The 27,445-nt window shown below is 44.2% G+C and overlaps 1 protein-coding gene across 6 annotated transcripts in view; it reads left to right on the top strand.

Annotated features, from left to right (window-relative positions):
• Nucleotides 1-25,624, top strand: part of PPCDC (phosphopantothenoylcysteine decarboxylase) — a 35,548-nt gene extending 9,924 nt beyond the window's left edge. Inside the window, exons 6-8 of one of the 6 annotated variants that reach the window (XR_014493566.1) lie at nucleotides 17,527-17,798; nucleotides 21,399-21,443; nucleotides 25,285-25,624. The gene's annotated coding sequence lies outside the window, so the exon portion shown is untranslated. Of the gene's footprint in view, nucleotides 1-435; nucleotides 652-4,577; nucleotides 5,249-10,725; nucleotides 11,174-17,526; nucleotides 17,799-18,307; nucleotides 18,392-21,398; nucleotides 21,444-25,284 lie in introns of those variants that run through there. The other 5 variants (XR_014493565.1, XR_014493567.1, XM_083371693.1 and 2 more) reach the window with 5 other exon arrangements.
• Nucleotides 25,625-27,445: the final 1,821 nt, after the last annotated feature.

Below are 27,445 nucleotides of genomic sequence, written 5' to 3'. Positions count from 1 at the left end.
CCATGCCCGTTTGATCTTGCTTGTCTTTGAGAAGGTTACACATGAGGGAGCTAGCAATTAGAAACTAACCAAAGAGAGAAGCAACCTGGAACTAAGGAGAAATTTCCTGACAGAGACAACAATTAACTAGTGGAACAACCTGCCTCCAGAAGCTCTGCATGCTCCAACACTGGACGTTTTTAAGAAGAGACTGGACAGCCATTTGTCTGAAATGGTATAGGGTTTCTTGCCTGAGCAGGGGGCTGGACTAGAAGATCTCCAAGGTCCCTTCCATCATCATCATCATCATCATCATCATCATCATTATTCTACCCAGCATTGATTCTATCAAAACATTTGGGTTCTCCGCAGTTCACAAAGCCGATGGGACATACTCTCCAGTATTGCTGCCGTGCCTCGTTCATCTCTTTGCCAATTATTTTTCTTGCTTTCAAGCATTGCTGGCGATGGGACAAACAATTGAGGATCTGTTGACTTGGAAGCCATGCACTGTTTGGGTGGACCCTGCAAGCACCAAAGTTCTGGACCTAAGGTAACAGCTTAAACATCCAGAATCACTTGATGGTGAGAGCAATGAAATAAATAAATAAAAATCTTTGTTTTCCTGAAGAAAACCCATACATAGCACCCCAAAATTGCTCACGACAGTGAGATGGGCAACACAAAAGATGATAGATAGATAGATGATAGATAGATAGATAGATAGATAGATAGATAGATAGATAGATAGATAGATAGATAGATAGAAAGATAGATAGATAGATAGATAGATAGATAGATAGATAGATAGATAGATAGATAGATAGATAGATAGATAGATAGGCAGGCAGGCAGGCAGGCAGACAGACAGACAGACAGACAGACAGACAGACAGATTGATAGGAGGAGAAACTTCCTGACAGTGAGGACAATGAACCAGTGGAACATCTTACCCCCAGAAATCGTGAGCGCTCCATCACTGGAGGTTTTTAAGAAGAGGCTGGGCAGTCACTTGTCTGAGATGGTGTAGGTTCGCCTGCTTAAGTGGGGGGCTGGACTAGAAGACCTCCAAGGTCCCTTCCAGCTCTATTCTATAGGCAGATAGATAGGTAGATAGGCAGATATGGATGGAAGGATGTCTCCTAAACATCCTCTAACCACTTGTCCAACATTATGAGACATTACAATACCTAGTCATTTATCTCCTGAGCTAAGTGTCTTGGTAACTCATTCATCACAAATTTTATTTACCTCTCACCATGTTACTTGATAGATAATCTTGAGGAATGTATGTTAGTTTCCCTGTTTCAGATGTCCTCGGCCCCTGCCTGCAAAAAACATAAAAGTTTAGAATCATTGACTCCTAGGACTGGAAGGGGGGGGGCTTCTAGTCCAACTCCTTGCCCGAGGCAGAAGTCCTTTTACTATCCTGGACAAATGGCCATCCAACCTTTTAAACCTGGGAGTCTGTTTTCGAGGAAAAATAACCATCTGCCACGATTCTCTCTGATCCTCTGAAAAACTTAAGTTAAAATTTCCTTTTCCTTGCAGCAGAGACATCCTTGTCTTAATGGGTACACGGGCTGCGGTACTCTGGGTAGATATAGAGATTAGCCAGATGGCCACGGTCCCCCTTAGGTTTGTTTTGCATCCTGTTCGGAAGTACACCTGGTTCTGATCTGATCAATGTAGTCGGGAGCTTTTCCCTCCAGGGCATATCAAGATGGCCAGGCCTTTGGGTGACTTCAAAGAGAGGTTGGATAAATACATGGAGGGCCCGGTCCTACAATCTACAATTCATTTAGTGACCGTTCACAGTTAGAACAGCACTGAACAAAGTCATTTCTGACTGTTTCTCACGGGTATGACCGTTGCGGCATCCCCAGGGCCACATGGTTGAAATTCAGCCGCTTAACAACTGACTCATATTTATGTCCCCACTAGTCCTTCTTTTCACTAGACTAGGCAGACCCAATTCCTGCCATCGTTCTTCGTATGTTTTAGCCTCCGGGAATCCCTTTGAGGATTCCTTGTTACCTCCTTGTTGGGGGCAGATTGCAGGAGAACGGGTTAGAAGTGTGTCGTGTTGCGCCCTGCGTGGGAATAAAATAAGAGAAGAGAAGACTAAGAAGAAAAGAATAGAAATAGAATAGAATAGAATAGAATAGAATAGAATAGAATAGAATAGAATAGAATAGAATATGGGAATGGAATAGAATAGAATAGAATAGAATATGGGAATGGAATAGAATAGAATAGAATAGAATAGAATAGAATAGAATAGAATAGAATAGAATAGAATAGAATAGAATAGAATCTGTAAGGGACCTTGGAGGTCTTCTAGTCCAGCCCCCTACTCAAGCAGGAGAACCTATACCGTCTCAGACAGGTGAATGTCTAGTCTCTTCTTGAAAGCCTCCAGTGATGAAGCACCCACGATTTCTGGAGGCAAGCTGTTCCACTGGTTGATTGTCCTCACTGTCAGGAAGTTTCTCCTTAGTTCCAGGTTGCTTCTCTCTTTGACCAGTTTCCAACCATTGTTTCTCATTCTTCCGTCTGGTGCTTTGGACAATAACATGACCCCCTTTGCCTTGTGGCAGCCCCTCGGATACTGGAATACTGCTATCATGTCTCCCCTATTTCTTCTTTTCTTTAGACTAGCCAAACCCAAGTCCTGCAGCCGTTCTTTTTATGTTTTAGTCGCCGGGCCTCTGATCCTCTTAGTTGCTCTTCTCTGAATTCTTTCCAAACTCTCAACATCTTTTTTGTGATATGGTGAACAAAATTTGGCTGCAGTATTCCAGGTGCGGTCTTACTAGGGTTTTGCAAAGGTGCTAATACCTCGCGTGATCTTGATTCTAGGCCTCTCTTTATACAACCCAGGATTGTATTGGCGCTTTTTTGGCTGCTGCTGATCCAGCGGTGTCTGGCTGGGCCCGGAGAAGGGGTGGGAAGACTCTAGTTTTGCTTTTGCTTTCCTAAAAGAAGTTTTCCATATTGTGCTGTTCTTCCGGGTGCTACAAGAGACGAACGCTCAGACCTGCATTCGGGTTAATTATAGTTGTACAGCGGCTGCTTGCAGGGGCAGGGTGGCAATTAGAGGCATGTTATCCTGCCAGCCTCCTGACCTTGTGGGATTCGGCTTTCTTCATCCCTGTAGGATGGTGTCAGCTCCTGTCCGTTCCCAGAAGGAAAGGCAACCGGCTCTCACGGTTTCATCAGCCACAAAGAACAGAGTTTCTCTTGGCAGTTTCAAAATGGGCGGACTTCGACTCCCAGAATCCCCCAGCCAGCGGTGGTTGGTTGAGTCGAGTACAGGGACTCCTCAGTTTAAGGACCACTCAAAGTTACAACCCTCCAGAGAAAGGGACTTGTGACCGTTTTTCACGTGACTGTTGCAGCATCCCCATGGTCATGTGATCAAAATTCAGCAACTGGCATGTTCTTATGACGGTTGCTCTACCCTGATCCCCTTTTGCGGCCTTCGGACAAGCAAAGTCAGTGGGAAAGCCAGATTCACCGAACAACCGTGTTAGTAACCTTTAACAACTGCAACTGTTTTACTTAATACCTGTGGTCGGAAAGGGCGTAAAATGGGGTAAAATTCACTTCACAACCGTCTTGCTTAGCGACAAAAATTTTGGGCTCCATTGTGGTTGTAAGCCAAGGACAACCTGTCAGCAGCAGAATCTATTAATTAGGTAGATAATCTGGTCTGAAGCAGCCCTGGAATGGAATGGAATGAAGAATAGAATAGAATGAAGAATAGAATAGAATAGAATAGAATAGAATAGAATAGAATAGAATAGAATAGAATAGAATAGAATAGAATAGAATTATAAATAGAATAGAATAGAATAGAATAGAATAGAATAGAATAGAATAGAATAGAATAATGAAAGAACAGAGTAGAATAGAATACAACAGATTGTAGAATAGAATAGAATAGAATAGAACAAGATTGTAGAATAGAATAGAATAGAACAGAATAGAACAGAATAGAACAGATTGTAGAATAGAATAGAATAAAATACAGAATAGAATAGAACATTGTAGAATAGAAAAGAAAATATGGAATGGAATGGAATGGAATAGAATAGAAGAATGGAATAGAATTCTTTATTGGCCAAGTGTGATTGGACACATAAGGAATTTGTCTCCGGTGTATAAGCTCTCAGCGTACAAACAAGCAACAAGTGATAAATCATACTAGGATACTAAATAAAGCAATTAATATAAATTGTAAGATACGAGCAACAAAGAGGATAAGGAAATAGGTAATAGGAAAGAGGAGAAGAAGAAGAGCAATACAGCGCTACCAGATAGTTTGACAGTGTTGTGGGAAATAGTTGCTTAGCAGACTGATGGCCTATTCACCTCCCTAATTTTACAGGGATGGCTGAAAGGAGCCACACCGACAGCTTCAAGCTTAGCTTACAACATTTTAATTGCTCAGCCAAGTGAAAAAATTGCAATTCCCCCCCCCCCCCCCCTTGGCTCCAAAGGCTTGGACTTCTCCAGCACTGGTGATGTTGATACGCTAAGGTTTAGGGAGTTGCTAGTGTTGTTTCTTCTTTTAATTGGGTGTTTGTTTACAGGGCTCACCTACACCACTGCACAGTTGCTTGGCTCTAAGGACCACGTTGGTTCGAGCCAGACGCGCAGTTACCAACCACAGCTGGTGTTTTCATTGTGATCAGGACCCACTTTAAAACAAAACAAAACAACAAGCAAAACTCAGTTTGGAATCGGAGTCAATCTGCATCAAATTAGAAAGAAGGCTGAAGTTTCCAAGTAGATTCCAAGTATTTTTCTATCTGGGCCTCTGAGACATTGAACGTAAATGAAATTTGAGTCGGGGACTGGACTGGAAGACCTCCAAGGTCCCTTCCAGATTCTATTCTATTCTATTCTATTCTATTCTATTCTATTCTATTCTATTCTATTCTATTCTATTCTATTCTATTCTATTCTATTCTATTATTCTATTCTATTCTATTCTATTCTATTCTATTCTATTCTATTCTATTCTATTCTATTCTATTCTATTCTATTCTATTCTATTCTATTCTATTCTATTCTATTCTATTCCAATTCTATTCTATTATTTTCCAACATTTATTCTATTCTATTCTATTCTATTCTATTCTATTCTATTCTATTCTATTCTATTCTATTCTATTCTATTCTATTCTATTCTATTCTATTCTATTCTATTTGCAATAAAGATTCTATTCTATTCTATTCTATTCTATTCTATTCTATTCTATTCTATTCTATTCTATTCTATTCTATTCTATTCTATTCTATTCTCATCCTTATAAACATCGGATTGAACAGCAATAGATTCTCGCGGTTATAATGAAAGGCTTCTTCGGGAGACCAAGTGTAACAGGATACAGATAGTCCTCAAGTTGCAGCCGTAATTGACCCTGATAATTACGGTCATAAGGTGTGACAATGGTAAAGTGGGTTTACCATGTGACGCGACCCGATTTTATGACATCTTTTGTGGTGATCCTTAACTGAATGTAGTCGCCATAAAGCGAACTCTATAGTCCTTAAATGATCTTAGAAATATCAATCAATCAATCAACCAATGAATCTCATTGTTCATTATGGGTGGGGTTTATTTGTTGCCAGAAACTGTAAGTAAAACCCTGGTTTCTTGCAAAACTATCATAAATCATAAACTAGGGCCCCCAAGCGCCCGAGCTGTGTCCATGTGACTTTGGGAAGCTGGAATTTCAAAACTGGGCTTTTGTTTTTGTTTTTTGGGGGGGTGTCCATCACAACTTGGAACGGCCGCTAAGTTCAGGAGTATCTGTACTCAGAGGACCAGACATTTCCTAGCCTAGGCCAAAAAACTAAATGACAACAATTCTTGATCTCTTAGAGGAGGACTAGGAAGTGGCTGTTGGTTCCGTCATATAATGTGGCAGAATTGGGGGCCGTCACTGTGAAGGTTCTGCTCAGGACACCGTTGCCATGTCCTCAACGGATCAAATTTTCCCTGGAAATTTTAGCCCACAAAGCATAAGTCAAGTTCAGAATGGAGCAGCAGTTTTTAAAACTCTTCTGATTTCGAGTTTTTTGGGGAATCGACTTCCAGTGCTTGGAGCTGGGCTTGGAAAAAGACAGGCAGCCGGTGGAGATGATCTGATATCACCCTTATTTCGTCAGTGTCTTTAGAGTCCTGACGTGTCGTAACATCTGCTTTCCACCACCGATTTCACAATTTTACTCACTTAAGACCAGTTGTGGCCAGTGCTGTCTTGTGCAACTGGCTGGATAAGAACCCATTTTAAGTTCTCTCGAAACCTGGTTTTGCTTCTCTTGCAACATCTGGAGTTTTATCCCAGGAGGTAGCGCTGGGATTCGGCTGGTTCGCACCACTTCGGCAGAACCGGTAGCTAATTTTTTGTCGCCCGGGCCCAGAACGGACTTCCGGAAGCGGTATCCACACGGAGAACCGGTTGTTCACCTGTTTGCATCCCACCACTGCCAGGAGGCGTGTTTGCAAAGGGTCCCCTTGTGTGTGCTCTACTTCTGCTTCTTCCCCCCCCCCCCCAGGTTATTCTGCAGAATGTGAATGGAAGGCAGGAGTGTCTGGAGAAACAAAGCAAAGACAAACATTCCCAACCAAAAACAGGCCGCTGCCTTGCAAACATTTTCAGAGACCTTTGTGAAAAAGGTGGGTTGTTTTTTTTTTACAGAAAGACAGATAAAAATCTGGAAAAATCTGTTCTTCGTTCTGAATTCTTCCTTATCAACTTTCCAGGGTTTCCTTTTGTAGAGGAGCATGTTCCCATTCCTCTTCTCTAAAACTAACCTCCGGGGAAAAAAGAGAGGAAAGATGGGAGTGTAGATAAAGTGGTTTCAGCCAGAGATAGAATTTTGCATCCAGAAAACTCCAGGTTAACCATCCCTGAAATTCTAAGCGCACCCCCGGCAAACAGGAATTCTGGAAATTGAAGCCCACACACTTTAACCGAATAACAGAGCTGGAAGGGACCTTGCAGGTCATCTAGTCCAACCCCCTGCTCAGGCAGGAAACCCCATGCCATTTCAGACAAATGGCTGTCCAGTCTCTTCTTAAAAACCTCCAGTGTTGGAGCACCCACAACTTCCGCAGGTTGTTCCATTGGTTAATTGTTAATTGTTCTAACTGTCAGGAGATTTCCTCCTTCATTCCAGGTTGCTTCTCTCCTTGATTAGTTTCCCTCCGTTGCTTCTTGTTCTGCCTTCATAAGGTGCTTTGGAGAATAGATTGACTCCCTCTTCTCTGGGGCAGCCCCTGAGGTATTGGAACACTGCTATCATGTTCCCCCTCGTCCTTCTCTTCATTAAACTAGACATACCCAATTCCTGCAACCGTTCTTCATATATTTTAGCCTTCGGTCCCCTAATCGTTTTTGTTGCTCTTTCTCTGGACTCTTTCTAGAGTCAACAAGCAACCTCAAAGTTGCTGAGGCTGGGAAATAGCGCTTTTTAGAGCATACGCTAGTTTATACCTTCTCGACAATATATTACCGGGGTATTCTCAACTGGACCTCGCTTCTGTTGGTCCATAGAAACCTCAAAAAAAATCAATGTGGTTGACCAATACTATGAGCTGCTTTCTGTAGCTTTATTCTGAGAAGTGTGACATTAATCTGTGATCATTCAAATAATAGCAGATGGACTTATTGGCTGATTGAGGTCTCATCGGGCTAGGCAGGGTGGGGGGCATCACCCTACCATTGCATCCGTATTTGCTGATGGTGACGCTCTGCTTGGTCCTGTCCGATGTTCTTTCAAAGCTGTGCCTTTAATTGAAAAGATCTGGGTTCTGAAGTTGATTAGCCCGTGTCAAAATGATGGGGCTGTGCATTCCTGTGGGTTTGGGTAAAGGACAAGGCCCGGTTTGCTGAGAGGTTCAGCACAATGGCCCTTTGATCTTGTAGCCCCAAGACATCTGTCACTGTTTTTCCATAAGTCAGGAGGCTTAAAAGGGTGCCTTGTGTACCGTCCAATTTGCAACATCTCATACCTGGGTATTTCCTGTTCAAGACAGGATGGTGAACGGTGAGGAAGAAATGGGTCCATCCACACCCCCTTCTCTGCCCCACCTTTATTTCTTGGCTTGGTTGCTTCTGGAGACTCTGTCATTCCTTTGTTTGGACTTGCCAAATCAAACTTACACTCCCTTTCCTCTTGTTGATGTTCCTTGCTGCCTTCCTCCTTTTTGTTTTAAACCAATGTGGCCTTTATTTCCCCAGCCCAGTGTTCTCACAAAAGTCCACAGAAGGTGTGACAGCTGCTGGAAAGTTCTTGCCCTGCTATCTTTTTGACATCTCTTTTTGCTCTGATCTCGGACAGGGGAAAGTGGTTGCCTCAAACCGCAGGTGGAGTCCAACATAGGCAACCTCTAGATCAGGGATGTCCAATCTCGGCAACTTGAAGACATGTGGACTTCAATTCCCAGAATTCCTCAGGGAGCATGGCTGGCTGGGGAATTCTGGGGTTGAAGTCCCCACATTTTCAAGTTGTCAAGGTTGAGGAATACTGGGTTGGAGTATTGCTTAAGGTTATCAGTAGCAACTGAGTGTGGGAGGCATCTCGATCAACCTTTCCTTTCCTTTCCTTTCCTTTCCTTTCCTTTCCTTTCGTTTCCTTTCGTTTCCTTTCCTTTCGTTTCCTTTCCTTTCGTTTCCTTTCCTTTCCTTTCCTTTCCTTTCCTTTCCTTTCCTTTCCTTTCGTTTCCTTCCCTTCCCTTCCCTTCCCTTCCCTTCCCTTCCCTCCCTTCCCTTCCCTTCCCTTCCTGAAATAACAGTGTTGTCTCTTACAAATAACCTACTTCATCAGTTAGACTTGCTAATAGGTCTCAAAGTGCTCTTGGGTTACGTATAACTAGAATTAAATTACTTTATTGAGTCCATGTAACACAGCAGTTGAGCTTATCTTTCCTCTGTTTAATAGTCGAACCAGCTCTTATCGAATTTACCTTTCTTTGTCCTTCCTTGATTCCTGCAAGATGTATAGATAAGCCCGCTATTAAGGAAGTAGTAAGAATAATTTAGATTAAACATAATACCAATAAATATAGCAGTCCCAAAACATCTGGCACAACCGTTGAATGCCATTGGCATTGACAAAACCGTTATCACCGGTCAGTTGCAAAAGGCAGCTTTCCTTGGAACTGCTTACATCCTTCAACGGTACCTTTAATATTATTAAGCAACAACATCTGCCTATCTCAGGTCCTTGGGAAGGGTTCAATAGATGGGCAAAAAAGGCTAATTCTGGCCTCAACATCTGTCAGAGTGTGCGACCAGCCACAATAATACCATTGTAGGTCTTATTGCGGATTATTAATACCGTTCCGTCTGATAATTATTTCAGTAGACTTTTTAGATGAGAAAAAAAATTGCCTCCACCAATGGGCCCATCCTCTACGCTTTTGATGAAAGGAGGAAGTTGAGGAAGGCTAAAGCATCTTCAAGGTTTTTCTGCTTATTGGATGGCCTTGGGGTGTTTTTTTATTATTATTATTATTCATTCTTTTTTAACTTCCTGTTGTGGTTCCAGAGTTCTTCTGTAGAATTCTGTGGAAGCATATGACAAAATATATTTCTGAAACAGTTATATAACGGGAACCGTTTCTTTTCTGAGATGACTGTCAAGTCTTCCGATGAGCTGGAGCAGTGGGTCTTCCTACGATATTGTTACTGCCAACATTGTCTGAATGCCGCTTCAAACCACAACCATTCATATCTGTTAACCAGATCGTCGCTGATTCTTTTCTGTTTTTTAGCCCGCTGTGATTCATAGCCCACGTGCTGAGTTATATGAAATCGCTTCATATTTCTGGGGAACTCTGGCCTTAGATAGATGCTCCCTCTAACTCAGGAGCGAAAAGTGCACCGCCGGTTGCCTCAAATGCCAGCTCTTTAAATTGACTGCCAATTCCAGGGATTAAACATCTAAAATCCTGGTTCGCTCTTTCCATACTGGCTGGGGAATTCTGGGAGTTGAAGCACAGCTTAAACTTGCCGAGGCTGAGAAACGTTGTCTTTAGACTAGAGCCACCTTGGCTCTTTGATGACTCGTGGACTTCACCTCCCAGAATTCCTGAGCCAGCCATGCTGAGGGGAAAGGGAGAGGTTTCCATGCTGAGCCATGGCTGGCTCAGGGATTCTGGGAGTTGAAGTCCACGAGTCATCAAAGAGCCAAGGTTGCCTACCCCTGGCCTAGGCCTGAGGCCGCTTTATGACTCGTGGACTTCAACTCCCAGAATTCCTCAGCCAGCCATGCTGAGGGGAAAGGGAGAGGTTTCCATGCTGAGCCATGGCTGGCTCAGGGATTCTGGGAGTTGAAGTCCACGAGTCATCAAAGAGCCAAGGTTGCCTACCCTTGGACTAGAGCATCTGGGTATAGAAAGGTGAAGTTAAGTTGCCTTTTTCATCTAAAAGCACGTACAAGGAATCCTAAGAGATGGGAGGAATCTTGAAGGACTTCTACTCTGATCTTCTGCTCCGGGCAGTAGGAATAACAGAATAATTAACAGAATAACAGAGTCGGAAGGGACCTTAGAGGTCTTTTAGTCCAACCCCCTGCTCAGGCAGGAAGCCCTCTACCATTTCAGATAAATGGCTGTCCAATCTGCCTAAAAACCTCCAGTGTTGGAGCACCCACAACTTCTGGAGGCAAGGAGTTCCACTGGTTAATTGTTCTAACTGTCAGGACATTTCTTCTTAATTCCAGGTTGCTTCTCTTCTTGGTTAGTTTCCATCCGTTGCTTCTTGTCCTGCCTTCAGGCGCTTTGGAGAAGAGCTTGACTCCCTCTTCTTTGTGGCAGCCCCTGAGATATTGGAAGACTGCTATCCTGTCACCCCTGGTCCTTCTTTTCATAAAACAAGACACAGCCACTAACAAAAGAACAGCCTTGGAAGGGATCTTGGAGGTCTTCTAGTCTAACGTCTAGCCTTCTGAAGCAGGAAATCCTACACCATTTCAGACAAACAGTTGCCCAATCTCTTAAGGATAGATCATCCCAGGTAAACAGGTGATCCACCTTTGCTTGGAAAACGCCCCATATATCGGGGTGTGTGTGTGTGTGTGTTTGAGCTTGGCGAGGTGCAGCCAATTTCTTCGACTGCCAGAGGCTGAATTGCTGGAGGTAGTTGGGGCTAGAAATGATTGCCATGCTAGCTTATCCATGGCAACTGGGCAAATCCCTTGCAAGTTGCAACTTGCAGCTCGGACAGGTTACAGCTTGAAGAGGCCCGGCTTCTGGCTCTCCCTCTGGGTCCCATTTGACGGTCTCTTCCCTCCAGCATTTAAGAGGCAGGGCAGCGTCCTCCTACTAGGATAGGGAAGGAAAAGAGAGCCGCAGGTGTTGAGAGAAAGAGAAAAAATCCTGTGACTTGCAAAGGGACAAGGCTGAGCTGCAGACAATCCTGCGGGCGTGAACCGGGTGCCCACGGCTGGTGAAGCATCGCGGGCGTCCAGTCGCACTTGCCCCAGGGCTGCTATTCCAGGAGGCAACGGGACTTTCTTGTTCTTCTTTGAAGACGTTTCGCTTCTCATCCAGGAAGCTTCTTCAGCTCTGACTGTGTCAGAATCCATTTATATCATATTCATAAATGGAATGTTTCAAACATTATTCCATGGATTCTGCCATCTCCCGAAGAGAAGAGGATAGATGTGTATTGAACCGGTATAGGGCATTTCAAAGGAAAGGAGAAGCCTTTTGAACTGGGGAAACAAGGGGGGGGGGCTAGCATCTGGCTTGTGTCACGGAAGAGAGCAATAAACATGAAGGGTCCTAAGTTCCTTTTTCCCACGAGAGGGATGATACGAGATAAAGGATCGGGGACTGACCAAATGGGGTTAAGGGGGGTTAAGCCGGGAACTCTTTATAAGGGTTTGCTTCCGACTAGCAAAGTCAGTGGGGGAAGCCAGATTCGTTTTGCGACCGTGTGACTAACTTGGCCGCTGCAGCGATTCGCTGAACAACTGTGGCAAGGAAAGCCGTCAAATGGGGCAAAGCTCGCTTAACCGATGTCTCGCTTAACAACAGAAATTTGGGGCCCCGCTGTGGCCGTAAGCCGAGGACCGCCCGTGCTCCCAACCCAGCTGATGGCAGGAAAGAGGGAGGTTGCAGAGGAGGACTGGCTTCGTCCTCTGACTTGCCTCTTTCTGGTTTAGATATTTATGCTTTCTTTTATAAAGTCCCCAGGTAATTTACAGCCGACCGCTAATCTGACGATCACTTTTAGTGGGCGGATTTTCCTCCTCTGCTTTTCTTAATCAGCAAGAACCAATCTTCTATCTCTAAGCCCCATTTCAACACTGCTGTGCCTGAAGCAAAAGTTTTGCATGGCTTTGCGGCAAGACCGGCCCCCGTAGAAGTATTTTAAAGACTTAAAACTGGGGAGAGGAGCCAGCTTTTTCCATAACAGAGCACTAAAGTCACGAGGAAGATGAAATCTCCTTATCTGGGGTGCTCTGAATTGCAATATATATATACAATGACCTTGAGTTACCGTGCAGGGTTAAAATAATGCAAGGCTAGCCACCAGCCAGCATAGTTGAAATTCTTGGCAGAATTCGGCAACTATTAAATTGTCCAGGAACTGCAATTAAAAGTTTTGAGATTTATATCCCATAGATAGGCAAGATCTCGGAGTTTCCTATTTTTGGTTTGCTTCCAAAGCTTTGCTTCTAATTACGTTAAGATTAGTTTAAGGATGTAATGTTTTTTTATTTGTTCGCTTTCCGGTCTCCAAATGGTGGATTTTTGGACAATCGGCTCAAAGTGATCCTGGATTCCCCCCCCAATTAATCCAATTGTTTTCCAGCCAGCATTTCCCCACCCATCCCCCCCTTTTTGTTTTTTGCTATAATGGAATCATCCCAAAGACTTGAAGACTTTCTGCCGTGCATGCCTTTTTTCTGTGCATTGTCTGGAATCTGGTCAGGGGACCTTTTATTATTTGGAAATGAAAATTGTACTGTAATGTGGTTTGTTAAAAAAAAGAAAAGGAAAAAAAAACAAGAATGCAATGCAACTAGATGTCAGGATATTCGTTTGTTCGTTTATTCATTCATTCATTCATTCATTCAGCAAACTTGTATCCCACCCATTTTGCCAAGGGCGACACTGCTTTAAAAATAATTCCTTTGATGTACAGCTAGTCCTCTACTTACAACGGTTTAGTGTTTACTGACAGTTCAAAGTTACAGCGGCGCTGATGACCATTTTTCACACTTACAACAATTGCGGCATCACAGGATCAAAATTCAGAAGCTTGACAACTGATTCACATTTATGAGAGTTGCAGTGACCCCGGGGTGTGTGTGTGTGTCACGTGATCCCCTTTTGCAACGTCCTGACCAGCAAAGTCCATAGCGGAGGCCAGATTGACTTGACAAATGTGTTACTAATTTAACAACCTCAGCGATTCGCCTAACAACGGTGTCCAGAAAGGTCGTAAAATGGGGCAAGGCTCGCTTAACAAACGTCTCGATTAGCAACATAAACTTTAGGCTACATTGTGGTCAACGACTGCCCATATGGCTTTCCTTTCTGGTTTTGGCCTAAGTGGAGAAAAGCAAAGTTTTACAAATACAGATTGGGTGTGACCTGGCTTAAAAACAGTAACTGTGAGAGGGACCTTGGAGTCCTAGTGGACGATCACTTGACCATGAGCCAGCAGTGTGCAGCAGCAGCCAAAAAAGCTAATACAATCCTGGGTTGTATAAACAGAGGCATAGAATCAAGATACACGAAGCATTAGTACACTTTATAAACCCACACCTGGAATACTGCAGCCAGTTTTAGGACGCTGAGCTTGTCGATCAGAAGGTCAGCAGTTTGGCGGGTCGAATCCCGAGTGCCGCGTAACAGAGTGAGCGCCTGTTACTCGTCCCAGCTTCTGCCAACCTAGCAGTTCGAAAGCACGTAAAAATGCAAGTAGAAAAACAGGGACCGCTACGGTGGGAAGGTAACAGCGCTCTGTGCGCCTTTGGCGTCTAGTCATGCCGGCCACATGACCACGGAGACGTCCTCGGACAAGCGCTGGCTCTTCAGCTTTGAAACAGAGATGAGCACCGGCCCCTAGAGTCGGAAACGACTAGCACGCATGTGCGGGGGGGGGGAACCTTTACCTTTTACCTTATCACAAAAAAGATATTGAGAGTTTGGAAAAAAAAATCAGAGAAGAGCAACTAAGATGATCAGGGGCCTGGAGACTAAAACTTACGAAGAACGGCTGCAGGACTTGGGTTTGGCTAGTCTAAAGAAAAGAAGAAATAGGGGAGACATGATAGCAGTATTCCAGTATCTGAGGGGCTGCCACAAGGCAGAGGGGGCCAGGTTGTTCACCAAAACACCAGAGGGCAGGACAAGAAACGATGGTTGGAAACTGACCAAACAGAGAAGCATCCTAGAACTAAGGAGAAACTTCCTGACAGTGAAGACAATTAAGACCTCCAAGGTCCCTTCCAGCCTATTCTATTCTATTCTATTCTATTCTATTCTATTCTATTCTATTCTATTCTATTCTATTCTATTCTATTCCTTATTTCCATTCCATTCTATTCTATTCTATCCCTTATTTCTGTTCTATTCTATTCTATTCTATTCTATTCTATTCTATTCTATTCTATTCTATTCTATTCTATTCTATTCTATTCTATTCCTTATTTCCATTCCATTCTATTCTATTCTATCCCTTATTTCTATTCTATTCTATTCTATTCTATTCTATTCTATTCTATTCTATTCTATTCTATTCTATTCTATTCTATTCTATTCTATTCTCTATTCTATTCTATTCTATTCTATTCTATTCTATTCCATTTATTCCATATTCTATTCTATTCTATTCTATTCTATTCTATTCTATTCTATTCTATTCTATTCTATTCTATTCTATTCTATTCTATTCTATTCTATTCTATTCTATTCTATTCTATTCTATTCTATTCTATTGGCTTCCAATGTGACTTTGATGTAGTGATTGAGAGCTCATGTTTATGTTTTGGAAAATGACTCAAAGCCGAATTGGTATTTTTCACTTCCTTGTGTAAGCCCGGCAATCTCTGTGAGAAACGGTCCTTCCCTCCACCCTGGGGTGAATTCCCACATTTGCTAGTGGAGCACTGATCTTAAACAATCTGGTTTCAACCACAACTTTCACCCTTTTTTTCCAGTTTTTTTTTTAAATTTGATGCCACTTCTTCCTTCGCTATTTTGCATTACTTTCCGCTATCTGATTTTTTTTTCCTCCCCCTAAGGTAAGCAGAATTTGTGTGGGTGTTGATCTGTAAATGCAAGGATGGAACAGAGGGGAAAAGAGTTGACTTCTGAAATTTATCATAAATGCAGATAGCCCCTGACTTACAGCTATTCCTTTAGCAACTTTTCAAAGTTATAATTGGATTGGAAGACTTCCAAGGCCCCTTCCAACTCTGTGTTATTCTCTCAGATGAAATTGTTGTTTCTTCTTATGAATTATTCTGTTTGTCAGTATAAATCTACGTCAGCAACAGTCTAGGAGTCTGCTTGGAGTTAGATACTAGTCAAAGGAATTCAAGGGAGGTTGGCCTTAATTTGCTTGTGGCTATGTAGGGATTCTAGGCTGGTCCCTCTTTTAACTCCACCCCAGATTCTGCCACATCCTTCTCTTACACAATCCTAAGGAAAAGCCCCCACCAATTCCTTCCTGTAAGCCTGAAGAATTCCCAGATCAGGGTGGAGACTGGTTCTCTGAGCTTGTGGGTTGGTTTCCAAACGTTTAGTTACCAAGCTAGGTAACATCTTCAGCGAAATTTAGGGGGTGTCAGTGTCATCCTTAGGAATTACGCTGAAGATGTTTTCTAGCCTGGTAACGAAATATTTGGAAACCAACCCATACGCTCGGAGAACCAACGTCCACCCTAGCTGCAGGTATTTGCCGCTATCGAAAAATTCCCACATCTCTGGTCTTGAGTAGAGTCATCCATTCGGGGTTGTTCCCATCTCTGAAGAACCCCACAATTTCCTTGCTTGAAAGGTCTTCATCTGTTGGCCAAAGGCCACCGAGGAACACCCACTTCGGCTCTCACTGCCTTTCCCCCCCCCCACAGCCTTGCCAGGAATTGGACCGTGTCTGTAGTCAAATGGCAAAGGTGGTTTAATTTGCTACAGAGTGATCTGGCACAGGCTGTAAAGAAGGTGTCACCGCCACTGAACCTCCTGCAAGCCTGAACAAGAATTTCATCATGGCCCTTATTATCCTCCAGCAGATGCTGTTCCCCAATGGCTTAAGTTTTGTTTTGCCAAGAGAAGGATATGGAGCTCTTTAAAAGGCTGCCCTGGGGAATGCTTGGCCCCTGTTTTGACTATTGTTTTTTATCAGCCTCGGGTGTTTTCTCCTAACGGGCCAGGGGCTGAATTAATTTCATCCAGGTTTATGACTGGAAAGAAGGTCACCCCTATAGGCTGGGTGGTGAGCAACAGAGACACGTCAGAATCTTTCCCTGCTATTAAAGGCGACCTGCCAGGCGATGCAGGCGTGCCACAGACCTTTGTGTAACTCTTAACCCAAACGGTTGTTACTGCCATCGCTGCTCCCTCGATAACCATTGCTCAGTGTGAGTGTCAAAGCGACACCACTTATGCACAAGACAGACGTATTGGCAAGCTTGGAGGAACACCAAATATTTTCAGAAAATAGCTGGGTGTGTGTGTGTGTAGAGAGATTAATCCAGGAGCAGAGACCCCAAAACCTTCAGAGGAAGACTGAGCATGCTCAGTAGTCATAGAGCGGTGACTGGCTAGAAGGGATGAATTGCCCAAAAGGCATAAGAGGAATATTTTGTTGCAGGACTCGCTTGTTACTTTCCAAAATTAATTTAGTTTGGGTTTTTGCCACAACCATGCCAGAAATATTAAATACTTGCTGGCTGCATGAGCAGCGTGTGTCCAGATAGATAGACAGGAAGTCCTCGTCTTAACGACCCCAACGGAGCCCAATATTTCTGTCGCTAAGTGAAACGTTTGTTGAGTGAATTTTGCTTCACTTTATCGCCTTCCTTGCCAGGGTTGTTAAGGGAATCTCTACATTTGTTAAGTTAGCAACACGGTTGTTAAGTGAATCTGGCTTCCCTATTGACTTGGCTTGTTAGAAGGTGGCAAAGAGAGACGGCACAAAATAAATATGAGTCTTTTGCCCATTGTGATCACGAGACCGTGGATCGGGAGGGACACTTGCCACGGTTGTGAGTGTGAAAAATAGTCCTAAGTCCCTTTCTTCCCAGTGCCATTCCCTAACTTTTGAACGGTCACTAAATGAACAACTGTATGTTGTGGGCTAGCTGTCGTGGATTAGAAGAAACTCAGGTTTAAGTATTAGCTCAGAAAGTTGCCTAGGGTGCCATAAATACCAGCAATTTACAAAAAAATAAAAAAATCTATTCGTGATGAATAGCTCCTTTGTCCTTCTTCCACGCCCTTTTTAACTATTGTGTGACTCAAAATGGAAGAACTTAACCCCGAAGTCATTTTCGACCTTCCAGGTGCAGCCAGCAACCCTTCCAAAACTCTCCCGCCGACTGTGAATGCAGGAACAAAAACACCGTGCACAATTCGGGGCGAGGTTTTTGCTGCGAAAGAGGAGATAAGGGCCAATCCAGACTGTCAGAAGAGGAGATGCTGGCGGAGAGACATTGCTTGAAAACAAGGCTGACCTTGATATGGGGGAACAGCCTGCAAAGCCAGAAAGAGGTTAATGTTTTCAGCTTCTCTTTTTCCCACGCTGCAAGGCGAGAGGCTTCAAGCAAAGATGCAGGTCGTTCTCGACTCGCAGCAGTTTCATTTAGCGACCGTTTCATGTCACAGCGGCCCTGAAAAGGGACTTGTGACCGTTTCTCACACTTAGGCCCGTTGCAGCATCCCCAGGGTCCCGTGATCAGAATTCGGACACTTGGCAACGGACTCCTATTTATGACGGTCGCAGTATCCCGGGGTCACGCGATCCCCTTTTGCGCCCTCCTGACGAGCAAAGTCAACGGGGGAAGCCAGATTCGCTTAAGGACTGTGTTCCTCACTTAAAGACCGCAGCGATTCGCTTAGCAACTGTGGCAGGAAAAGTCATAAAATGGGGCAAAACTCACTTAAGAAATGTCCCACAATTCTGAGCACCATTGCACTTGCGGAACAGAGAGAGTTAGCGAGGAGTTTTATTTATGTACTCTTATTTTTGTTCATCGAACAGCTTATATCGTATCCTCAGCTCACCTGAATGGAGAATTGGCATGGCTTTGTTTATTTATGTTTTTTTTTCCCCCCTCTCCATAGAATTCTCAACCAGAAAGGGGAATTTTCTGAGATCTGGCTTCTAACTGGTAACATAGTCAAATGTTTTGCCGGTGACATGTCTCCTCAGCCTTCTTATATTGCCCTCTGGGAACGCGTTCCCACCCATTCAGTCCTTTATTGACAATTAAAGCAGTAAAACCATTCAGCATTTACAGTTGGAACGGAAATGGCAATTAAGATGAAAACTGCTGATAAGGGGGTGGGGGGGAAACACAACAAGCCACATATCCTTCGTGAAAAGTGCCATAAAATAATCAGGATGCCAGGAGGCTGAACACCTGCAAAAAAAAAATTTCTTTCATTTTTTTTTTAAGCCTTAGTTGCAAAGTTTGATTCCGCCTGAGCACCGTTGTTGAAAAGACTTCTGTGCCCAAACACAACGTGCAGAATTTCCCTAGTAGGGAAATTAGCCCGGTAAATAAGCTAGTAGTATAACCTAGTAACTAACCTAATAAAGTAGTAGGGAATAGCTTGATAAATAAGCTCTCTGTTGTTCATGCATTGCCAGGCTTTCTTATTCATTTGTGCCACCAGAATCTTCAAACGATTGCCTACTGAAATTAAATAACTAAGCCTGCCAGCGTAAAGGCATCCTTGAATTTGGCTCATTTGTTTGTATCCTGCCTCTGTTATTTTTACAAATAATTCAAGGCAGTGAATATACCTAACACATCTTCCTTCTCTTTTCTCTACAACAACTACTCTGGGAGTAGAATAGATTTAGAATAGAATAGAATAGAATAGAATAGAATAGAATAGAATAGAATAGAATAGAATAGAATAGAATAGAATAGAATAGAATAGAATAGAATAGAATAGAATAGAATCTGGAAGGGACTTTGGAGGTCTTCTAATCCAGCCCCCTGCTCAAGCAGGAGAACCTCTACCAAGTGGGCTGGGCCAAAAGAAATGGACTGGCCGAAAGACACCCAGCTGACTTTCATGGCTAAGGTGGGACTAGAACTTTCTGTCTCCCGGTGATGGCCTAAAGTCACTTAGCTTTGCCATATCACCTAGCTGCCTCCATCACGGAAGGAAGGAAGGAAGGAAGGAAGGAAGGAAGGAAAGAAAGAAGGAAAGATTCTAAGGGCTGAAGTCCATACTTAAAATGTTTCTCAACCATTGCAACTTGGAAGATACACAGACTTCAGCTCCCAGAATTGAATTCCCATGCTGGGTGGGCAACTCTGGGAGTTGAAGCCCAGACATCTTCAAGTTGTGGGTTAAAGGACCCCTATCCCTTGGGCAATTCTGCCAGGGTGAATCTTAGGGAGACCTTGGCACGACCTCTACATAATGATGCCCAAGGGGTTTCCTTAAGAGCGCTTCCCTCCCCCCTCCCCCCCTCCTGGTTCCACAAGCACATAATTGTGCCCCTGGTGTGTTACAGAGGCCTGGCTCAGCATCCGTTTTTCTACCCCAGCCCTCCTGTCAAGAGCAAGCCAAGCCTCCTTCCTTGGCAAGGATGCTGCCAGGCATCACTGTGGATGGATGGGTAGACTCAGGGGCTGCTGTGGGTGCATTAAAACACACCGGTCCTGATGCTAACTCCTGCCGTAACTCTGAAGAGCTTGGGGTCAGCCCTGCAGCCTGGCCAAACTGTAATTGTTACCAGGTTAGGGAAGAGGAATACCTATGGGGGAATGTTCCAATTAAAACCATTTTCCTTAATATGGATGGAAAGTAATCAAGGAGAGAAGCAACCTGGAATTAAGGAGAAAACTTTCTAACAGTGAGGACAATTAACCAGTGAGACAGCTTGCCACCAGAAATCGTGGGCGCTCCATCCCTGGAAGTTTTTAAGAAGAGGCTGGACACCCATTTGTCTGAGATGCTATAGGTTCTCTTGCTTGAGCAGGGGGCTGGACTTATTCTTTTATTCTTATTCTTTTATTCTTACAAAAGAGTGGAACAAGAATAAAAATTCTTGTTCTTATTCTTTTATTCTTATTCTTATCCTTTTATTCTTATTCTTTTATTCTTATTCTTATTCTTTTATTCTTATTCTCTTATTCTTATTTCATATTATTTTCATTCAGTGAAGAGGCTGATTTGACGTCCACCCAATTCTTGCTTCTGAGCCTACTTATTTTTTTGTGGGGGGGAAACATGCAACCCCCAAGCTTTGCAGTCTAAGAGCCAAAACTTGTCTGTCTGTGAGATGAAGAGATATACAGGTAGTCCTGGACTCAAGACCCACAACTGAACCAAAAATTTACGTTGCTAAGTGAGATGTGCCCCATTGTACGACTTGTCCTGCCCCATTTGTCAAGTGAGTCGCTGCATTTGATAACTTAGTCACAGCGTTGTTAAGTGAATCAGGCTTCCCTCGTTGACTTGGCTTGTCAGACGGTCACAAAAGGGGATCACTTGATCCCGGGACCATCTTAAATGTGAGTCAGTTTGTCAAGCATCTGAATGTAAATCCCGGGACCACGGGGAGGGTCGTAAGTTTGAAAAAGGGTCAAAAGTCACTTTTTCCTACTGCCATTATAACTTTGAACAGTCACTAAACTGTGGGAGGACAGCACATCTCCCCACCCCCACCCCAGAGAAAGAAATATTTTGGAAATATTTAAAAGGCAGAATATTATATTTCCCCAGAGGATCTTAAAGGCAGGAAAATCCCTCCCCCACCGCCGCCCAAGTCTCTGCCCCCAAACGGAAACCAGGCCTGCAGAATTGCAGATGTGATAATCTTATCAGAAAGATTGGAGCCAGGAAGATTGGAGCTGATGGGATTAGAAAGACAATCAACAATCCCTCACACCAAAAAATAATAATAATAATAATCCAACCTAGGACATAGCCGTCAGCCCCAGCCCCAGGGAAGCAGGATATGACCTTTGGGACATAATAGGATTAACCCACCACCATCAGGCACACACAGACTCAGGTCAAAGTTCATGGCACAGGATCAACTCCAAACAAAAAGCCCATGAAGGGATAAAAACCCACCACCCCTTGCTACATGTGGTCAGTTTCCCCAGAGCCACATTGCTGTCTGGCTCTGCTCTTCAATAAACTGCAACCTTCTTTCTAAAGCAGTCTCCATTTTGTTTGTTCCCAGCTTGGAACGGACCCTGATGAAGATTTTTTCTCTCAACGAAACGTTGTAAGTCGAGGACACGGGGTACCTTCTGCAGGCTCCCCCCCCCCACTACTCCTGCCTACATCTTCTCCTTTCGTTTTGTCAAGGCTGCCACTTTCCCTTCCCCTCCCTTCCCTCTGCCTGGTTCAGGACCACGTCAAATATTCAACAGGTTTTTCTTCTTTTGCTCTCCTTACCAACATCTGCATAGCTGGGTTATTTTTTTTTGAAAAAAACAAACAAACACAACATTGGCAGTTTAATTTGATCTCGTCATAAACCTGCCAAAACAGAAAATCTGCAAATGGATCTCTGAGGGTTTTTTTTGGGGGGGGGGGGTTGGTTTTGTTTTCCTAAACAGGGCCGCAGGGGGAAATTGGTTTGGAGAGGAGCCTCAGTAAGAGAGTGTTTTTCCTGCACTGTTTCACCACCGAAAATCCCCCCCCCCGCCAACCCCCCCCAGGCAGTTTGTGAGAGGAGGTGGGGTTGGGAAGGAAATGTGCAAGGTCCATGCTATGAGAGTTTGTGGAGAGGAAGGGGAACGCAATGGAAGAGAGCCGTTGATGGGCAATATTTGGCGACGTCGCCCAGGTGAGGAGGAAGCCATGAAGATACGTTGGGAATCGCTGAGAGACGTTGTGCCTCAGTGAATTCACTCTCAACCAGGGGTGTCAAACTCAATTTCATTGAGGGCCGCATCAGCATTGCGGTTGCCGTCGGGGGGGTGGGCGGGGGGGTATGGCCAGGGTGGGCGTGGCCTACTGGGTGGGCGTGGCTAGAGTGCGTGTGGCCTACTGGGTGGGCGTGGCCAGCTCTACATCGTTGGCATCAAGGGTGCCTATGGGGGCCTGGGCAGGAGTGGGACAGATCTGAGGGTCTCTGGCAGAAGGAGGGTCTCTGGGCCAGGGCCAAGGCAGTGGGGGCCGTTCCCTCCCTGTTTCCAGGATGGCTTCGCGGGCCACATGAAACCGCTTCGCGGGCCGGCTCCGGCCCCCGGGCCTTGTGTTTGACATGTCCACTCTAAACTGAGAAATTCCATCCCTGGTTTTGGAATTCTGCATTTATCCCAGGTGATGAAAGTTACCTTCGTGTCTTACTCTTCCTTCCTGGCCCCTCCGCACAAGGCTTGCCTGCCAGTGGATGCTATTTGGCAGAAAAGACTCCATCTTTGACTCAGTCTTTTTTAAACAAAATCTGTACAGTACCAACCTTTTCAAAAATTCAAAAACAAAACACGGATTAGACAGTGCCTGGATTACAGGGTTAAGTGGCTTGGTATTTTCCAGATTGTTTTTTTTTTGTCCAGATATGTGGACTTCCATTTTCCAGAATCCTCCTGCCTGCATGGCTGTTGCTAAGAATTCTGGGAAATGTGTTTATGCTTTGTGATATTGTCTTCTCTCTAACCAAGGAAGTCAGTTTGATCATCAGTGAAGCCTGTCTGTCTGATCTATTCATGCAACCATCCATCCAACCTTCATCCATCCCTTCCTCTATCCATCCACCGCTCCATCTGTCTTTCCATCCATGCATGTATGCATGTCTTGAAAGAAAAATCAGGTCCAGTTCTGTCCTGCCTCTTTTTTTAATATTAAGAATAAAGAATATTTTAATCTGGGGATGTGGGGCCTTCCTAGACATGCATGCAACCATCCATCCATCCATCCATCCAATAATTTTAGGTCAAAGAATTGCAACTCATTTCTGAGGTTATAAACTGATCGGGTGGGGTTTTTTTGTGTGTGTGTGGAGCATAGTTGTGTCTCTTGTATCTGCAGAGATACAATAAAGAAATCCATATGGTTTTAATAGAGGTAGGGTCAAGATTAGAGGCAATGAAACACCAAAACTGTATTCAACCACCCAGATGTCTCCTTGATTGATTGAATGCATGAAATGAGAGCCATTGTTTTAGGAGAGAAACAAACTCATCGGTGGGGAAGGCCTGGATGGAAAATCAAGAGAGGCTGCCTTGCAGCCATAACAGATCATTTTAGCCGATGTTCCTTCTGGATTTCCTGCCTTGGGCATCTATCTCTTTGACTGTTCTTTGGCATTGATAATAGCCTTTGCACCTTGCCTTGACAACAGGGAAGGTGATGTGCTTCACGATCAGACACAGTGCCTCCTAGGAGAGAAGAAATTAACCCAGGGAGCTAAACAAGAGTAAGCCACGGGACAGAACCTTTTGGCTCCAACATCTGGTTTTAATAGCCATAAAAGAGTATGCCCGGAGCGAAATACTGCCGATTATCTCTTGAGTCAGGACGTTCCCTTCAACACCGGGAAGAACAAAACGAACTGAGCTAAGGTGTTCTTCAAACAAAGCTTCTCCAGAATACACATTATTAAGGACATTGGCAGAGATAGTGGCTTCCTTGAGTGCCACTGGTGGCTTATTTAGGATTCTTCCTTCGATGGCATAGGCTGCATTGGCATGGCACAATATTGAACAGCTTCAGCTTCTCGTCGCTGGAGGTTGAGCATCTTCGCCCTTCTGGCTTCCGGTTTTATGCTGGCCGCCTCACCTCCATCTAAGTTGAGCAAAATGACCCACCAATTTAAAAAAATAAATAAAATCCCAAAGCACTCGGAAAACACGGTAGAAAAAATAAAATAATAAAATAACCCGTCTCTTTTGAGGAGGTAGAAAGCGTTGGGAAAATGGAAATATACAATTTGGTAGGCCTAAAAACCATCCAGGCCTTATGGTTATGCGGAATGGCTGCTGTTTCTCATCCTTGTTCCCTGCAAGAGGTGTGGACTTCAACTCCCCAGAATTCCCCCAGCCAACCAGGAATTCTGGGAGTTGAAATCCATACCTCTTGCAGGGAATGAGGTTGAGAAGCACTGATTTATTGTATGGAGTGAATGTTGACGGAATGGTTCCCACAGTGAAAAGTGAGCTGCTGTCGATGATGGGGTTCTTGTACACATATTGCCCTCCTTGTGATTTGTGTTGCACTGCACAGCCACACAGCTGTTCAATAAAGGGAACAGCTTTCGCAATCATGGTTACAGCCTGTGACAGTAATCGACCCCAGAGGGATACTCAGTCTGAATGGCAAGCATGCCGGCACACCCACCCACGCTCCTAGCTGCTGGATGGCAGAAAACAGATTATTTAAAGTTGTATATTTATGTCTTGCCTAACCAGAATCTCAAAGAAATAAGGAATTGTATTTGGCCAAAGGCAGTGGGGGATGCCTCAAACAAATCCGTTTCTCCTTTTGATGGGCCAGGGCAAGGTGGAGTTTGAGCCCTCAAGCGATGCCACAAAATCTGGCTGCCAAACACCCCTGGCTGAGTCACACTTGCTCTGTCAAACCGAAGCCGGCTTCAAGTAATGGTTTACACGATTGCAACCACAGCATCTCTCCGCCGCTGATGGATGGGCGAGACCTTGCAACTCCATTGGAAGCGTAGGCTTTGGTGACTCAGTCTTTAAACCCCAAGGGGCGCCCACCACTGACAGCCCAGGTCACTGCTGTGATTTGCTTATCTATGGCAGGTTGAATGACTGAGGTCAAACCTTAGCACTTAGCAGTAGCACGTAGACTTATATACCGCTTCACAGTGCTTAACAGCCCTCTCTAAGTGGTTTACAGAGTCAGCATATTGTCCTCCAACAATCCAGGTCCTCATTTTATCCACCTCGGAAGAATGGAAGGCTGAGTTAACCTTAAGCAGGTCAGGATCAAACTCTTGGCAGTGAGCAGAGTCAGTCTGCAATACTGCATTCTAACCACTGCGCCACCATGGCAATGGAATAGAATAGAATAGAATAGAATAGAATAGAATAGAATAGAATAGAATAGAATAGAATAGAATAGAATAGCCCTTAGACTTATATACCGCTTCACAGTGTTTTTACAGCCCTCTCTAAGCGGTTTACCGTCTACGGTCAGCATATTTCCCCCCAACAATCTGGCTCCTCATTTTACCGACCTTGGAAGGATGGAAGGCTGAGTCATCCTTGAGCCGGTGAGGATCAAACTGTCGAACTGCTGGCACCCGGCAGTCAGCAGAAGTAGCCTGGAGTACTGCATTCTAACCATTGTGTCACCATGGCTGACCTTCAACCAACCACGATCGCTTCACCCCACAGGACAGTAGGACAAGACTGTGCTCAAAAATGGTTTGGATTTAAGGAATAAAAGTATCACACACAATTTCATTCCTGTTTATATCTTTGTCTTCAAAATATAAGAACATCTATGTTTTTGAGATGTGCCGTTTTTCTGTACTTAACTGCTGAATATTTTGAACTGTCTCTCAGCCATGGCTGGCTAGAGAATTTGGGGAGTTGAAGTCCCTCCATCTTAAAGCTGCCACGGTTGAGAGACGCTGACTTAGGAATTAAAACTCCTTGCCAAGCTAGCACTGAACAGGACAAGCCTCTGTTGCGATTTTCCCAAATTCCTATTTGCTCATTCCTAATATGTGTCCTTCAAGACATATCTCTCGGAGACAAAACATCCCTCCGGCTGTTTCTGCTGGGTTCAAGAGTTGTAGGTCACAGAAGACTTATTTTGACGGGATTTTAGCAGGTCATGGAAGAATTATTTTGACTAATTGCAAGCAGCACCGTTCAAGGCCCAAAGGAGAGGCATCAGGAAGTTTGAGTTTCAGACAAAAAAAATTCTTTTTGGGGGGTGGGGGTAGTGAGGAGAAATTAGACACCCCCCCCCAAACTAACCCAGGAGGTCTTGAGTATGTTCAGTGACCTCACACTACTCCTGGTAGGACTGGGAACATCCAGAAGCAGTCCATAATCCAAGGAGAACATTTTGTTATAGGTCTTTCCGTCCTTGGCTCCCTTCTCTCAACCATCAGCTAAGATACCACGTCTGGTACATCAACAGCCAAAACTAATTAAAGTTTATTGGCTCAATCAAATCCTATTCCAAAGCTAATCCTGTTCTTCAGTTCTATTTGTCTACCTCTTCTTCTTGCCTCAGGTTTAAAACCTGGCCCTGGGCATAATCCCACACTCTTTCTGTGTTTGCAGAGTACACAAAAATGTTGTGTTCTGCACCCAGGTATTATCCTCTTTGGTGCCCCAAAGGAGCACCAGCTGAGTAGCCTACAAAAGTTGTCCCCATGATGGAGTAGGTACACATGGGCCCATCTCACCAGGGTTTCAGCTCTGTCCGTAGAGGAAATGGCATATTTACCATCCGGTTCTTCTGAGCTTCGTTTGGCACAAAAATTCATCTCCTGCTACCACACTTGAGTCCCTCTTTCAAGGAGGTCTGCAGTATATGGTCCAAGAAGACCAAGAAGGCAGTCTCAGTGGTTCTACCGCAGCTTCACCATCTTCATTTTTGGAAAACAGACCTCGGGGATGTAAACGCACCCTTGACTTTTGCTCTGCTCAGAGTGATTTATTTGTTTAATTGCAACCTGCCTCTAATATTTTTTTTACAAATAACTCAAGGCAACAAACATATCCAACCCATCTTACTCTACCTCAAACAAGAAACCTGTAAGGTGGGTTGGGCTGAGAGAAAAGAACCGGCCCAAGGTCAAATAGTTGGATTTTGTGCCTAAGGCAGTATGAAAACTAACAGAAGTCCCCAGCCAGTCGTGCTAACCCAAACTTAACCCCAACACTAATCCCTAAGTGGGTTTATCCCCCAATGGGATTTTCCCATGTATGTTGCCAGGAAATATAGATAGGGTAGGCTGAAAACATCAGCACCCTCCTAAACATACTGATGCGCTCCGGATCCATTGGCGATGTCCATTTTACTGTCCGAATTCACAGAGACCTAACCCTAACCCTAAGTGTGTTGGTCCCCCAATGGGATTTTCCCATGTATTTTGCCAGGAAACGTAGCTAGGGCGGGCTGAAAATGTCAACACCCTCCTAAGCATTCTGATTCACTCCCAATCCATTTGGATAAGTCCATTTCCTGACATTTCAACTGGAATCCAATCCAGTTTAAATTGCTTCACCACCATTTGGAGTGCAGACTCTAGTCTGTCAGTTCAAAACCATGGATTTCCCCTCCCCTCCCCCA

The sequence above is a fragment of the Vipera ursinii genome (genome assembly GCF_947247035.1).
Source record: "Vipera ursinii genome assembly, chromosome: 11".
In the NCBI taxonomy this organism is placed as follows: Eukaryota; Metazoa; Chordata; class Lepidosauria; order Squamata; family Viperidae; genus Vipera; species Vipera ursinii.
This window is presented reverse-complemented; position numbering and strand designations above follow the sequence as displayed.